Below are 13,541 nucleotides of genomic sequence, written 5' to 3'. Positions count from 1 at the left end.
ATATCTTGTAATAGATAATAACCTGCTAGGCATGATGGTACATAAACCCGGCTCTCAAGAGGATGAAGCAGGAAGGTTGTGAGTTCAAGTCTGGACTGGGATATATAATGAGATATCTCCAGTGCAACAAGCAAAGACAGGCAGACAGGAGGAAGGGAGAAAGAAGAGAATGGGGCTGTAGATCTGTTGGTAGAGTGCTTGCCTAGCATTTGCAAAGCCCTCGGTTCCAAGCACCAAAGAGAAACAAGCCTGGGGTGCACACTTGTGATCCCAGCACTCAAGAGGCTAAGGCAGGAAAGGTCAAATGTTCAAGGTCAGGTCTGTAGAGATGGCTCAGAGCTTAAAAACATGTACTGGTTTTCTATAGGTCCCAAGTTCGGTTCTCAGCACACACAGCAGGCAGCTTACAACTGTCTGTAACTGTAGGTCCAAGGGATCCAATCCCCCCATGGGAAACTTCACTCCCACGGGCATATACCCACATCCAAATGCACACATATACAAATAATTTAAAAATACATATTTAAAAACATTCAAGGTCATCCTCACTACCTAGCTAGTTTGAGACCAGGCTGAGCTTATATGACGTCCAGTCTCAAAAAAGGGGGTGGAGAGAGAAAATCCCAGAAAAATAAATTTGATCTCCAAGTTATATTTATCCTTTTTTCATCTTTCAAAGTGTTCCGGAAGCTACAGGAAAGACTGCACATGGCCTCAGACATACATGAAAGGTGGACTTCTCAGAGTCAAGAGAGTTAGACTGCAGTCGGAGCCAGCTGGTTGCTCCACCTGTCTAAAATGTTGATGACCAAAGAGCAACAAAAGGCTTAAGTTATGGTTTTGCCAATCTATAAGACCCAGACTCAAAGATTTTCATGACATCAGCCAAAAGTCAGGTGACAATCTAGCAAAAAAATGGGTGTCTTATTTAAACTATAGATTATTTATTTATAGCAAGATGAAATAACTACATAGATGCTATTTCGAAATAATTTGCTGAGTTAGATAGTTATTGATTGGATTATTGGCTGAAATCCTCTCCATCACAGTCTGTGAGCAAATCCAGCTGTGTAAAGCAGAGGTGACGGCCAGGCCTCCTTCTACCATTAGACCACACTGAGACCCGTTTCTCAGGTCTCACCACCTATAAAGCAGAGGTGATGGCCAGGCCTCCTTCTACCATTAGACCACACTGAGACCCGTTTCTCAGGTCTCACCACCTGTAAAGCAGAGGTGACGGCCAGGCTTCCGTCTACCATTAGACCACACTGAGACACAGGTGCTTCTCACCTGCCCAGCTCCAGGCAAAAACCATCACCACCAGCTGTCGCTTGGCCACAGCTAAGGTCGCTGGCTCACCTCACAAGCTGCACTCAACGTCTTCTTGGTAACTAAGCCTCAACCACTGTGCACTAAATAAAGCTCTCTGAACCGCTCCTCATGACATATCTCCAAGCGATAAAGCCTTCCCACGTGCATCAACTAGCACGTGACATGAAAATACAACACAGAGGAGCAAATTTTATTCTCCTTTATTCCATCCCTTACTGACAGACACACAGGTAGGGACTCATGCCACTGACACTTGTAGGTCACATTGTCCTTGAAGCTAGTAGCTCCTTAAAACGGATCTTTATTCTTTCCCTCCTTTTTTGCAATGCAATCATGCTGAGGGCTGATGGGACCTTAGGTCATTAGGTTACGGAGGCCCCACCCTCACGAACAGACCATTTCTCAAGTAACTGCTTCAGGCCTCAAGGCAGAATCTGATAGCCCTTCTCGTTTGATAGCTAGTGATACCCTTTATTTTAAAAGCTTATTCGTTCTTCAAGCACATAACGGGGCTCTGCACACCTGTGCCTGAAAGAGGAAATGGCCAGGCCGTCCCACTCTGCAGTTCCTATCTCCAACCAGAAGAGGGGGGCAAAGAGTCAGCCCTGTGCAAGGTGGCCGCTCAGAGCCAAACTCCCGCTGCAAAGCTCCAAGTTGTGGGCAATCCCAACTGTAAGCCCCAGATGCCTCCATTTCCCAGTTCTGGATAGAGCAAGGCTGGCCAGCAAGACAGGCCTGAGAAGGAAATACAGAATCATTGAACACTTCTGCTCTGAAACCATAGATTCTCCAGGAGCGGGTACAGAGCTCAAGGCATCCAGGCTGGTCATGGTTTGCCTCATCCAACACTGAGAAACGTGAAAGCTACAGTGTCTGTCGCCCCTAATCCTATCACAGGCATACCCAAAACGTCTGACTCAAAACAAAGTATGCCACTCCCAGGGAACCGCTTTTGACTATGAAACGAGGAATCTGGGGGGCTCTAGTATCTTCCCTGGGGCACACATTCCAGTGTTTTGGTTTTCATGGGGCAAAAACTGTCAGCACTTCCATTTCCTCAGCCCACACTACACACTCTAAATCAAAATTCAACTCAGTTCCACAAAGAGTGAGGTTTACTGAACATTCATTTGAAATATTTAGCCTGCATAGATGCTGCAGTGTGGGCAGTGACAAATGCCTGTGTTCCAAATGAACCCCCTAACCACACTAGAGTTCCCAAGGGAGCCCACCCACGTAACCAGTTTTGTGGACACCGTTGAATAAGTACTTAAAATTATTATCTAATAATAATAATTATATAATAATAATTATGTAGTAAGAGCAGTGTTTCCTACCAAGTTGAAAATAGCAGAAGGCTAAAGTGGAGCCAGTCTGGGGTCAACAGTATCACGTGGACCTGGGCTTTTAGCACGCAGAAACACAAAGATGTGCATACAGATGTGGGTTAACATATAGAGGACAGGTTGGAACAGCCACTATCAATGACTACAGCCTGTGTCCCATTTCGAAAAAAATCACTCTCCAGTAAAATGACTTGCAACTGGTTGGATAAGTAGTTGGTCCTAAGACTGGGCAAGGAAGAGAAGAAGATCCTGGAGCATCTTCAGAGGCCAGAAAGTAATAAAGGGTTATAAAAGGAGGGACAAAGGGGAATGGAAAGAGAAAAGAAGGAAAAAGAGGGAGCCACCTCAGACAGCAAAGACAGCACCTGAAAGGGCTTTCACTACAGGCACCATGCCCTAGGGAATGGAGCTGCCCTGCCCTGCCCCCTCCAAAACAAACAACAAAACAACCCACATTGATACTGAAATCCTACTCCCAGAGCAGGACTTGTGGGACCATATTTGGATCCAGGATTTTTGCAAACATAACCAAGTTGAGTTCTTAGACTGGAGTGCAGTCGGCCCTAAGCCCAAGGATGATGGCCTAATAAGGAGGGAAAGGACAGACACAGATCTTCAGTGACTCAGCCTCAAACCAAGAGATGCTAAGAACTTCCTAGCCAGCACCTGAAGTTAGGAAGGAGGCAGGAATCACCTCCCCCGGCACAGCAGACCCTGCCCTTGAGAAAACTGGGTTTCAGCCTCTAGCCTTCTGTGACTCAAGTAGCTGTGCTCCTGGTAACCTGTTGAAGGGGGTCCTGGGGAAGCCAACTGCTGGTAAAACTACTGTGCAAAAATGTAAGCACAGGAAAGTCACTGGCCCAATCTCCAAGCCTCTCTCCTGTTCTTTAGAAGTAAAAACAGTAAACTTCACCATCCTGAAACCTTCCGGGCATGTCAATGAAATGACTGACTAGAAATCACGAGACGACATATGTCAATTCCATGTTCCCTGACATGAAGCACTGGGAAAAACATAGCATCACCCAGGAAGCATCCTTCCCGATCCAAAACCTCAGTCTATCTGTGAGAAACAGCTGCCCAGCCCAAACTGCAGGACACCGTATAGAGCGGAACAGCTGACTGTAAGGTGTCACGGTCATGAAACTGAACAAGCAAACAGTTTAAGGCGATGCAATAACTCAATGCAATGGGGACTGTTAGGGCAAAGCGGGAGCCCTGCTCTCAGGTCTGATTTAGTTATCAACCTTGAACCAATGACGATTTCTTAGTCCTGATCACATTCCTGTGGTGATATAAGATGCTGGTGAATACTGAAGGAAGCAGAGCAAAGGGTACACATAACTCCACATGGAATTCATTTCGCTATGTCCAAAATTATCCCCAGATTAAGGAAGAAAAACCAGTTGAGGACAAAGGTGCTATGGAAAGGGAAATCCAGTAAGGACCAGGGATCACTCAATGAGCCAAGACTTAAAAGTTCATTCAAGAACACTGGTTTAATGCTTTTATTTTTAACTCTGTTTTGGTAGTACAAAATTCATAAAAAGTACAAACCAGACAAGTTAAAAATACATTTGACACTGGAAACAGTGAAAAATTTCCTTTACAATTTATTTTTTTTACATCGAGGTGGCAACTGACTCATTCCTTACACCAAGAAGCTATCCATCATTAGTGTTGTGGACAGTGGGCTCCTCTCAGCTCCCCAGTCCTTCTGGGGAGGACGAAGAAGGGACCCACAAACGCCAGCTGTGCTGGGAACACTCGGGATTCTCGCCAGTCAGTACAAAGCTTCTGCGTTCAAAGTATCAAATGCTTAATTTTTGGCATCTCTGGAAGCCAGTCACCCAACTGTTCAAGTATTAGAACATGTTTAAAATGTACTCTTGGTATATAAATACAATCTTAAATATCTTTGCTTATCCTTTAGTTTTTTATTGCTATAGAAAGTGCTCTAGAGTGAATAAAATTACAAAATAATTAAAGCTGAAGAATATCTTACATACTAGCCCATTACCATTTAAAGGACATTATGGGTTTTTTTATGCAAAATGTATGCTTTTGTTTAATTAAAAATATTGGCTTAGCTGCACAAATATTACTCCTATTAACACACACTCTACTTCCTGGACCGCAGTGGACCCAGTATCCACGCTGGCTTCTCCGCTTTGTAGACACAACACACACACGCCAGTGTGAGTTCACATCAAAATGCACCTACCACTAACATAAAATGATAGGAAAAAAGTTAGTTTGTTTCCAGAAACAAAAGCAAGAAACTGTATCTACAGACAACACCCTGGAGTATAATTTTACATAATTTATTTTCCTATTTATTTTAGTTTTGTGAAACCAAATAAAAACCAAAACGAAAACACCCCCTTTGCCTTTGAAATAAACGAAGTACTCAATGCATCACAGCAGTGGAAGCAGGGAATAAAGCCTGCCTAACCCCCAGCCCAGACCTAAACAAATACTGGCGCTTCTAAGAGAGAGACCTACAAGGCAAGAAGCCTCAGAGTAGAACGGTGCAGCACGCCCGGAGAGTGCTCTACCACCGAGCGACATCCCAGCCCCGTTTTCTCTTTTGTTGTTTTGAGACAGGGTCTGGCTGAGTGACCTAGGCTTTGGCCTGAACTGTCTCTGTAGCCCAGAAGGCCTTGAACGTGCAATCTTCCTAGGACTACAGAGCATCCCTTCCCACCTGACCTTCAGTGAAACAAGCAGAGGTCTCAGTAGGGGTTCATTTGCATAGGAAAGGAGTGTTTTGTTTTGGGGCTCTGGCTGTCAAAACAACTTTTTAGAGAGACTTTAAACCATTTCCCTTTCACTCAAGTAGACTAAATGAGAATTGTTTAGTTTAAGTTAAAAAAAAAAAAAAGTAGCAGTCTCTGTGTTTTCTCAGGAAAGATTGACAGAGCGGGCCGATGGCCACAGGAGTCAAGGCTGAATTCCAGGTCCAGGGATCTGAAGTCTGGAGTCTCTTTCCATGATCTCCTGGGGACCATCTTCTGAATATCCACTAGATGCTTCCAGGGACCATTTGCAGGCCTTCTTTAATAGCCCAACCATGTAGGTGAAGATCTTGCGACCAGTATCAAGATGCCGTCTGTGGCTTGGGTAACATGGCAGCATAAGCTCAACTGTAAAGGGTTCCACTGTTCATAAGGCTGTGATTCCGAGGATGGAGCCTCCTGTGTACAGAGCTGCCTGGGGAACCACGTGGCTAGAGACGGTTCACCTTTCTTCTTTCCTTCGCAGAAACTAAGACTTTTAACTACAAAACATCTTTCAAAGCAAACTGAATTCTGTGTTCAGCTTAACAAAAATATTCCTGTTTGGGTTTGATCCACATGCCCATTGACTTCATGATACAAACTGTATAAAATATATAAAAATATTCCCTAGGCAATTTTTGCAAGTCTGGAGTCTCTTAGAACTCTTCAAGAAAGCCACTGCTGCAAGAGAAAACAACAAAAGTGAAGATGAAAGGAGAGGGAAACACACCACACACCAGTGTTTAGAAACACAGGAAAGCTGTGCTCTCCCTTCACCCCAGCGGACCCCATCCCATCATCCCTTCCCCCTTACACCTGCCTTCTAGAATTTAATCCCGGAACTTTCAAGTATCACCCATGCAAAGGACCTCATTACCAAGAAACACTAGAGCAGGGGTTCTCAACGCCTGGGTTACAACCCAAAAAGACCACCGGAGAACATAGATATTTTCATTATGATTCATAACAGTAGCAAAACCACAGTCATGAAGTAGCCGTGAAATAGTTCTGTGGTTGGGGGGTGGTCACACATGAGGGGCTGTATTTAAGGATTGCAGCTCTCCACGCAAGCTCCAGGAGGCAGCTGCTCCATTTCTCCAGGCCCCTTCGTCACTTCACATGCTTCAGAGCGATGGCCTCAGTTATTCCTACAGCTGTCTATGTCCCACAGGGCCCCTGCAATTGACAGCTTTACACCCTTTTATTCTCCTGAAGACTGAGAGAGCCCAGGACAGGACTGAAACCTATGCAAGGTTAGGGAACAAAGCATTCTCTCATCTGCCATGCTTGTCTGCCTATAAACCCTGACCATAAGCAAGAAGAGGCCAGATGGCAGAAGTGTGAAGGGTTAAGGAAAGTTAGCTGCCACATCTCGGTGTAAGAACACGCTGTCTATAAGCCAGACGGGACACAGGGTCCTACACTCCCAGCTAGAAGCTGAGGAAGGGCATCCCAGACTCAAGGCCAGTGTGGGCTACTGCGAGCTCAAACCACATCTGGAAGCTGAATGAGACCCAGTAAAAGGCAAAAAGAGGTCTGGAGGGGGTTGGGGAGCATCCGCCTGGCATGTGTGAGGCCCTTCATTCAACCCCCAGTAACTAACATACATGGCGGGGGGGGGGAGAGAAGAGGGAGAACAAAAATGTATCCTTCAAGAAATAAAATAGGGGAAACATTTATTTTATGTGTGAGTGTTTGCCTGAATGTATGTTTGTGTACAGGGTGGATAGCTGGTGCCCACGGAGACCAGAAGATGTTAGACACCCTGGAACTGAAGTTAAGGATAGACCGGCATGATCCATGCTAAGAACTGAAGCCTGGTCCTCTCCCAGGGCAGAGTGCTCTTCACCGCTGAGCAGTCTCGCCAGGCTCCAAGATTAACAGCTCGTATTTCTCAGCCGTTCATTATATTCATAGTGACTTCTGATGGAGAAGAGAAAGGAGACTGATTTCCCAAAGGAGATACACAAGATCAAGGGCCATTCCTGTCCTTAGCTAAAATGGAAATGAAATACTCCCCTCTAAAACAGCAAACGTCACGGGTTTAGCTCTAAGGAAACAAGTGATGCCTTTGAGAGCTGGAGCCTGGGTTTGCATGTGGGGAACCTCCAGTATGAGGTTTCTTTCAGAAGGGAGTCAGTGACTACTTCACATTCTAGCTCAGAAAAAGCTGCACAGGCGCAGCTTGGTAGAGGAGCGTGAAAATGTTCCCAAAAGGAAAAAAAAAAAAAAAAAAAAAGAGCTAAAACTATGTGATATTTTTTTAGGATATTACCTAGAAACTATATATTAGGTGGTTTTTGTGGCTCCTCTTTAAAGTGACTTTTTTTTTTTTTTTTTTTTTTTAATCCAGGAAAGGAACAAAGTCCAGGGCAGTGAGATCAGGCCTGCAATGCAACATTTATCAGAGTAAGAGGGTATGGTAGGTAGCTCCTGCTTGTAATACCACTAGTCAGGAAGATGAGGCAGGAGGATTGCCACAAACTTGAGGAAAACCGGGGCTTCAGAGAAAAAAAGAAAGAAGAAAAAGAAAAGAAAAAAGAAGGAAAATTATTCCAACCCAGAATTTGTTGCATGAAGGAATCATGAGACAGACCCTGGGGTGGGCACTCAGTGTAAGCCAACAAGAGCAAAGAGCGGACACCGCTCCAGAAGCCTTTGCAGGCTGGCCTTTGCTCACTGAAAGGCAGCTGTGAGCTCCCAGGTAAACGCACGTCTCATCAGAATGACAGTTTAGAAGGGAAAGACGCCACACACTCACAGATGTGTCCGGCCTATGGCCTAACAGCCACAGCTAGCTCTATCCAAGGACAGCTATGGATGGCCCAACACAAAATCACAAACCTGCTTAAACATCAAGACTGTGTTTTGTCATGTTTGGGTAACTCAGCTGTACCATTCTCGGTTGTGTGGACAGCACAATGCAATGTCAAAAGGTTGGTTTGCAAATGTCCAAGAATGGCCCACTCTGTGGGTGAGACAAGACGCCTGAAATGTGCAGACTGCATTCCGGTGCTCTAACACCAAAGTCTTTCCTTAGTTTATTGGGAGGGAACTGTATCCTTACTGACAAATAAAGCCACTCTGAACTGGTACTTTCTTGTCACTCTAAACCAGAGTTGAGGTGCCTTCCATACTGGCCAGCAGAGGCTCATATGGGTGGCTCAGAAGCCACAAGAGCCCAACAGGAATGGGTGTGGTGGCACACGCCTGTAATCCCAGCACTCAGGGAGTGCAGGTGGATCTCTGCCAGTCTGAGACCAGCCTGGTCTACAAAGTGAGTCCAGGACAGACCAAGGCTACACAGAGAAAACCCTGTCTCAAAAAAAAAAAAAGTTAGGAATGCCTATAATCCCAGCACCCTGGACACAGAAACAGTAGATTCAGACTGAGAAGGCCAACCTCAGCTACACAGCAAGTTTGAGTCTAGCCGGGGCTACAAGAGTGAGACAGCTGTGTGAGTGATGGTGACGAACACCTACAATCCTAGTTCTTGGGAGGCCGAGGCAGGAGGATCACTGGGAATTCTGATAGAGTTTAAGCAGCATAAGTATGGGGCCAGTCAAGAAAAAGTCAAACAGGTTTAAAAAAGGGGGGGGGGGGGTAAGCAATTTGCTTATAATCATCAGTTAAGTGACACAGTTCAAAGTAAATCTATACAGTTTAAAATCAGTCTTTTAATCACCAAAGAAAATGACCAAAATAGAGTACTTTCAATTAAAAAACATTTAAAATAAAAAGAAGTCTATGGGGAGAGGGGATAGAGGGTGGGGTGAGGGTAATCTAAAGTATTATGCACATGTAAAGTTCTAAGAGAACAAGTTTAACTAATAAAATTAATATAGAAATGCCTAACAATTGACCTGCTTTAATATTAAAGTTCTACTGTAAAACTGCTAGAAGAACATAGGGGCAAAACTCCATACCACAGTCCAGGCAGAGACCCAAGAAGCATACTCAAAAGAGCCAGAGCGGACAAATGAGGCTGCATAACGCTGACGCTTCCACAGCCAGGGAACAACGGAGCGAAGACGACTTACAGAACGAGGGAATGTTAAAGTATGCATGTAATATTCTGAAATACTGAAATAAAAGTACCATGTCCCCCACAGCTTGGGTCCCAGCACCCTGGGTAGGGCTGGTGAGGGAATGAAGAAAGGATGCTCGTGCCTGTGCACAGTGAAGCTGAGCATACATACATATAGAGATATGTACAGATATATCATATATACGGTAGAATCTATAAACTAAAACTCCAACAACTCAAAAGCAAAAAATCAAAATCAAACAAAAACATCTCAATTTTTAAACGGATGAAAGTAAAAAATAAATAAATAAATAAATAAATGAACTAGTGAAAATTAAAAATGTGTGAACTGTTAAGCAGCTTCCCAAGTCAGCATTTTTAATTAGAGGTGCTCAGGAAGTGGGAACAGAGAACACAGCTCAGAGACATGAGCTAGAGCATTCGAGCTGTGTGGCTCTCATAAAAGAGACCAGACAATGAAGACAAGGCTGTGGCATCTGGAGACTGAAAGCAATTTGGTTTATTTAACTTTGAAGAACAAAAGCTTATTCTTCTACGAGAAAATCCAAACACATTTTCTGTGGAAGAAAAAAGAAAAGAAAAGAAAAAAAAAAAGGAACGATTTTGAAGGCTTTGCCAAAAGAGACCAAGCAGGGTGTAAGTCACAAGGAACTACAAAAATGAGTTCAAGCCACAGGGGCAGGGAGGGATAACCAGGGAGGGAGAGGACAAACAGATTTTGTTTTTAAAAGAGGGAAACAGAAATCCTGCTCCAACTGATGTGTTCCATCCGGAACACGTGATGGTCCCTTGTAGCTACAAGGGTCAGCTGGAGGACCTCAGGGGACACCAAGAGCTGTGGGCGTCCGGTCCTCTGTGTGAGAAGGTACAGGATTTGCATGCCACCTGCACACGCCCTCCTGTAATCTCTAAATCGTCTCTAGATTACTTACAATAGCAAATGCAAGTAAATGCTATGTAAATAGTTACCGTGGTGCACTGTTTAGGGGATGGTGACGTGGAAAGACAGGGGCACATGTGCAGTACAGACAGAAGACTTCTAGAAAGAGTCTCCATTACATGGTGGATGAATGCAAAAAGGCAGAATCTGTGGGTATAGCAAACTGACTTCACCAAGCATAGATTCTGTTAAAAACAAGAACTAAAGAGAGGGAGGGAGAGAACAGCGGAAGGAGGGAGGAAGGGAGAGAGAGAAGACTGGGGGAGGGAGAGAAGCAGGGAGGAAGAGAAGGGGAGCAGAAAGGATGAACCCAATAAAAAGTGATTCTACAGTAAATTAAGATACTTCAGTAAAATGGCTTGCAACATCCAATTTGAACAAAATACCTTTGAGGGAAAAAATACAACTTCAAAGATTTAATTCAACTATATAAAGACGGGTCAGCCTTTTCACTCCTTCAGGTAAAGTATGTATTTCCCTCCCTCCAGGACAGAGTCTCGCTGTGTATCTCTGCCAGGCCTAGAACACACTGTGCAGAGCAGGCCGGCCGCTGACTCGGAGGTCTTCCTGCCTCTGTCTCCCAAGCTCGGGAAGGAAGGTGTGCACCACCACAGCCAGCTGCTGTCACATTTTGTGGTAAATCTTCTGGTTCAGTCCAGAGCCAGAGATTCCAGCCCAGATGACAACTTTCAGGTTTTCTTGGTTGAAAGTCAGGTCAAATCAACATGCGTACTTTCTTCAGAAACATAAGAAAAGTTTAAGGACTATGCAATATTTTAAATGCCAACAACTATTGCTTCTGTCTTTTTCTTGGTCCAGTCAGCATGAACACTGTGACAGCTGAAACCAGCCTCTCTGGGCTCCACCCTACACTCTACCAATTTCCTCATAATTCCAAACAAGTTGTGTAAATTCTGTACTGAAGAGCTTCACCAGCAAGTTGATTCCAGAGATTGTAATTATTAATGTCTGCTTCTGAATTATTTTATTTCCATAATGATAATTTTTTAATCTCAAAAGTACTACGTTAAATTGGAGGCTCAGAGAACATGTTCCCTTCTCAAGGCCACTAGGTGACCCTGACAAATGTGGACACCTTAGCTATCCTCCTCTGAGCGCCAACTTCACCCCAGACACTCTGGGCACCTGCCTTGAATCAATGCATTATTGTCTTTACTTCGCATGAAAGGAGGTAGGGGCAGTCAGGAACTGTTTATTTCCAGATGGGCTCACACGGGTGCATGTGCCTTCTGACAGAACCCAATTATGTAACCTGGCAGGTGTCAGAGTGCTCTGAAGAGCATATCAAATTGTAAACCAGTTTCCGTGTGGTCAGGGCTTCGGGTGATTAGATCAAATTCCTGAATCAGATACAGAAAGAATTCGGGCCAAGAAACCCAGATGAGTAATCTTAATTCCTTTAATTCTCTCCATCTTGGTGTGGCCGTCACCAGGGTGGTATGCAAGAGGAGGGCCTGGCAGTTAGTTCCTGCCTGCCGCCGGCCCATGTCTTCCCAGCTGTCAGCCGCTGCCCAGGTGGCCACTGCACACTGGCAGTGTGACCCACACTTTCTTGTTGGGCTCTCACCACCTTAGGGGTCAACAGCAGGCACGTCCCTTCCCAGACGGCGATTCTAACCGGCTTCTCTGACCTACCCAGGTCACGCAGCAGTCTAGCATCAAGGGTACCGGCAGCTCTGTTCAGTGCTGCTTTTCTGCATGCTGGGCGTGTCCTAGGTGCAATGCCCAACAGAGCAGAATCTAGCTTTGTGATGAGCACACAACCGCAACATTTACTTTAGTTTACGTAAGTAGCCTAGCTGACTACAAGCTACCCTCACAGATAGAGTCCTAGAATGACCAGTAGAAACATTCCCCAGCCTGAGCGAAGGCCTCCTCCTCAGAAACACCGTGGCCTGGTTGGTCAGGCCCTACCATTCTATCTTGCAACTCCGTGACCTGGAGAGGACTCTTGGACCTTCTCTTCAGTGACATGACAGTTGATAAATAACCTACCCAATCGCGTACCAGACTTCTCATCTGGGAAGGCGGTGTGAGCCCTGCTAGGAAAGGTTAACGATGATGACATGGCAGACATCGGCGCCATGTCCAGAGCTCTAGAATACCGAGATAACACTAGCAGCTGTTCCTTGCCATTTCATCACCCTCTTTCCCAACTTTCCTCTCGGCTTAGAAGCCAAACTTTTTTTTGCCATGCTTTTCCTCTTTAAAGAAATCTTACCTAAGCCAGGTTAGGTAGCCCACACCAGTAACCCCAGTACTCAGGATGCTGAGAAAGGACTGTTGTGAGTTCAAGGCTAGCCCAGGCTACATAATAAGTTCCAGGCCATCATGAACTACAGTTAAGAGACTTTGTCTCAAAAAACAAACAACAAAGCTCCTATCTAGCTCCTAAAATAGGAAGGGGCCAGATCTCTCCCAACACAAACCTGTAAGAACTAGCTCTAAAGTGAGCCAGGACCTCTAGACGACTTCCAGACTGTCTCTAGCCCTGTGAACCTGCAGGCTCTAAGAGAAGCTTCAACCGAAACGCCCTTTATCCCTCCATTCAGCTTCACCACTAAATGCAAATTAACTCCGGATACCAGCAGCGCTGTCCAGCATGTCAGCGCCACAGGTCTGGGCTTCACTGTGACTTCAGGGAAACCTCACTATCACCCCAACACAGGCAATGTCCTCTCCATGGGCCAATGCGACAGATAAGGCTGCTGTGCCTGGCCCAAGCCTCCATATTAGAGTGGCAAAGAGAGATTTGAACCTGGCAGCCAGATCCAGGATTCAGGCTCAGCTCTGCCAGCAGGCTGTACTGTGGAGGACATGCCTGATCTCCTCGGCCCTCACGTCTTTTATATGCAGCAACCCTTGCATCCTGAAGTTCCGGCCGTGCCCTTTACATATAACATAAAGACAACAAACCTCCACAAGCCAGAAGGGAAGGAGTCAGGCGAAAGCTAGGCCAACAGGAAGTCATTACAGGGAAGGAGCTGATCTGAGATTTTAAAACTTCTGACCTTGTCTTCAGAGTGCTCCAGAACAGCTGGTGCAGAGAGCAATGCTGTTCTTGGGGTTATCTC

General features: G+C 45.3%; 1 protein-coding gene across 4 annotated transcripts in view; it reads right to left on the bottom strand.

Annotated features, from left to right (window-relative positions):
* Positions 1 to 4,158: 4,158 nt before the first annotated feature.
* The window catches only part of Rell1 (RELT like 1), a 53,871-nt gene continuing 44,488 nt past the window's right edge, over positions 4,159 to 13,541 (bottom strand). For 3 of the 4 annotated variants that reach the window (XM_021647713.2, XM_060365287.1, XM_060365286.1), the window contains exon 7: positions 4,159 to 6,139. The gene's annotated coding sequence lies outside the window, so the exon portion shown is untranslated. The remainder of the gene's footprint in view (positions 6,140 to 13,541) is intronic. The other variant, XM_060365285.1, reaches the window with a different exon arrangement.

This window comes from Meriones unguiculatus, chromosome 12 (genome assembly GCF_030254825.1).
Source record: "Meriones unguiculatus strain TT.TT164.6M chromosome 12, Bangor_MerUng_6.1, whole genome shotgun sequence".
NCBI classification, from domain to species: domain Eukaryota; kingdom Metazoa; phylum Chordata; class Mammalia; order Rodentia; family Muridae; genus Meriones; species Meriones unguiculatus.
The sequence above is the reverse complement of the archived record's forward strand: the minus strand, read 5'-3'. Positions and strand labels throughout refer to the sequence as shown.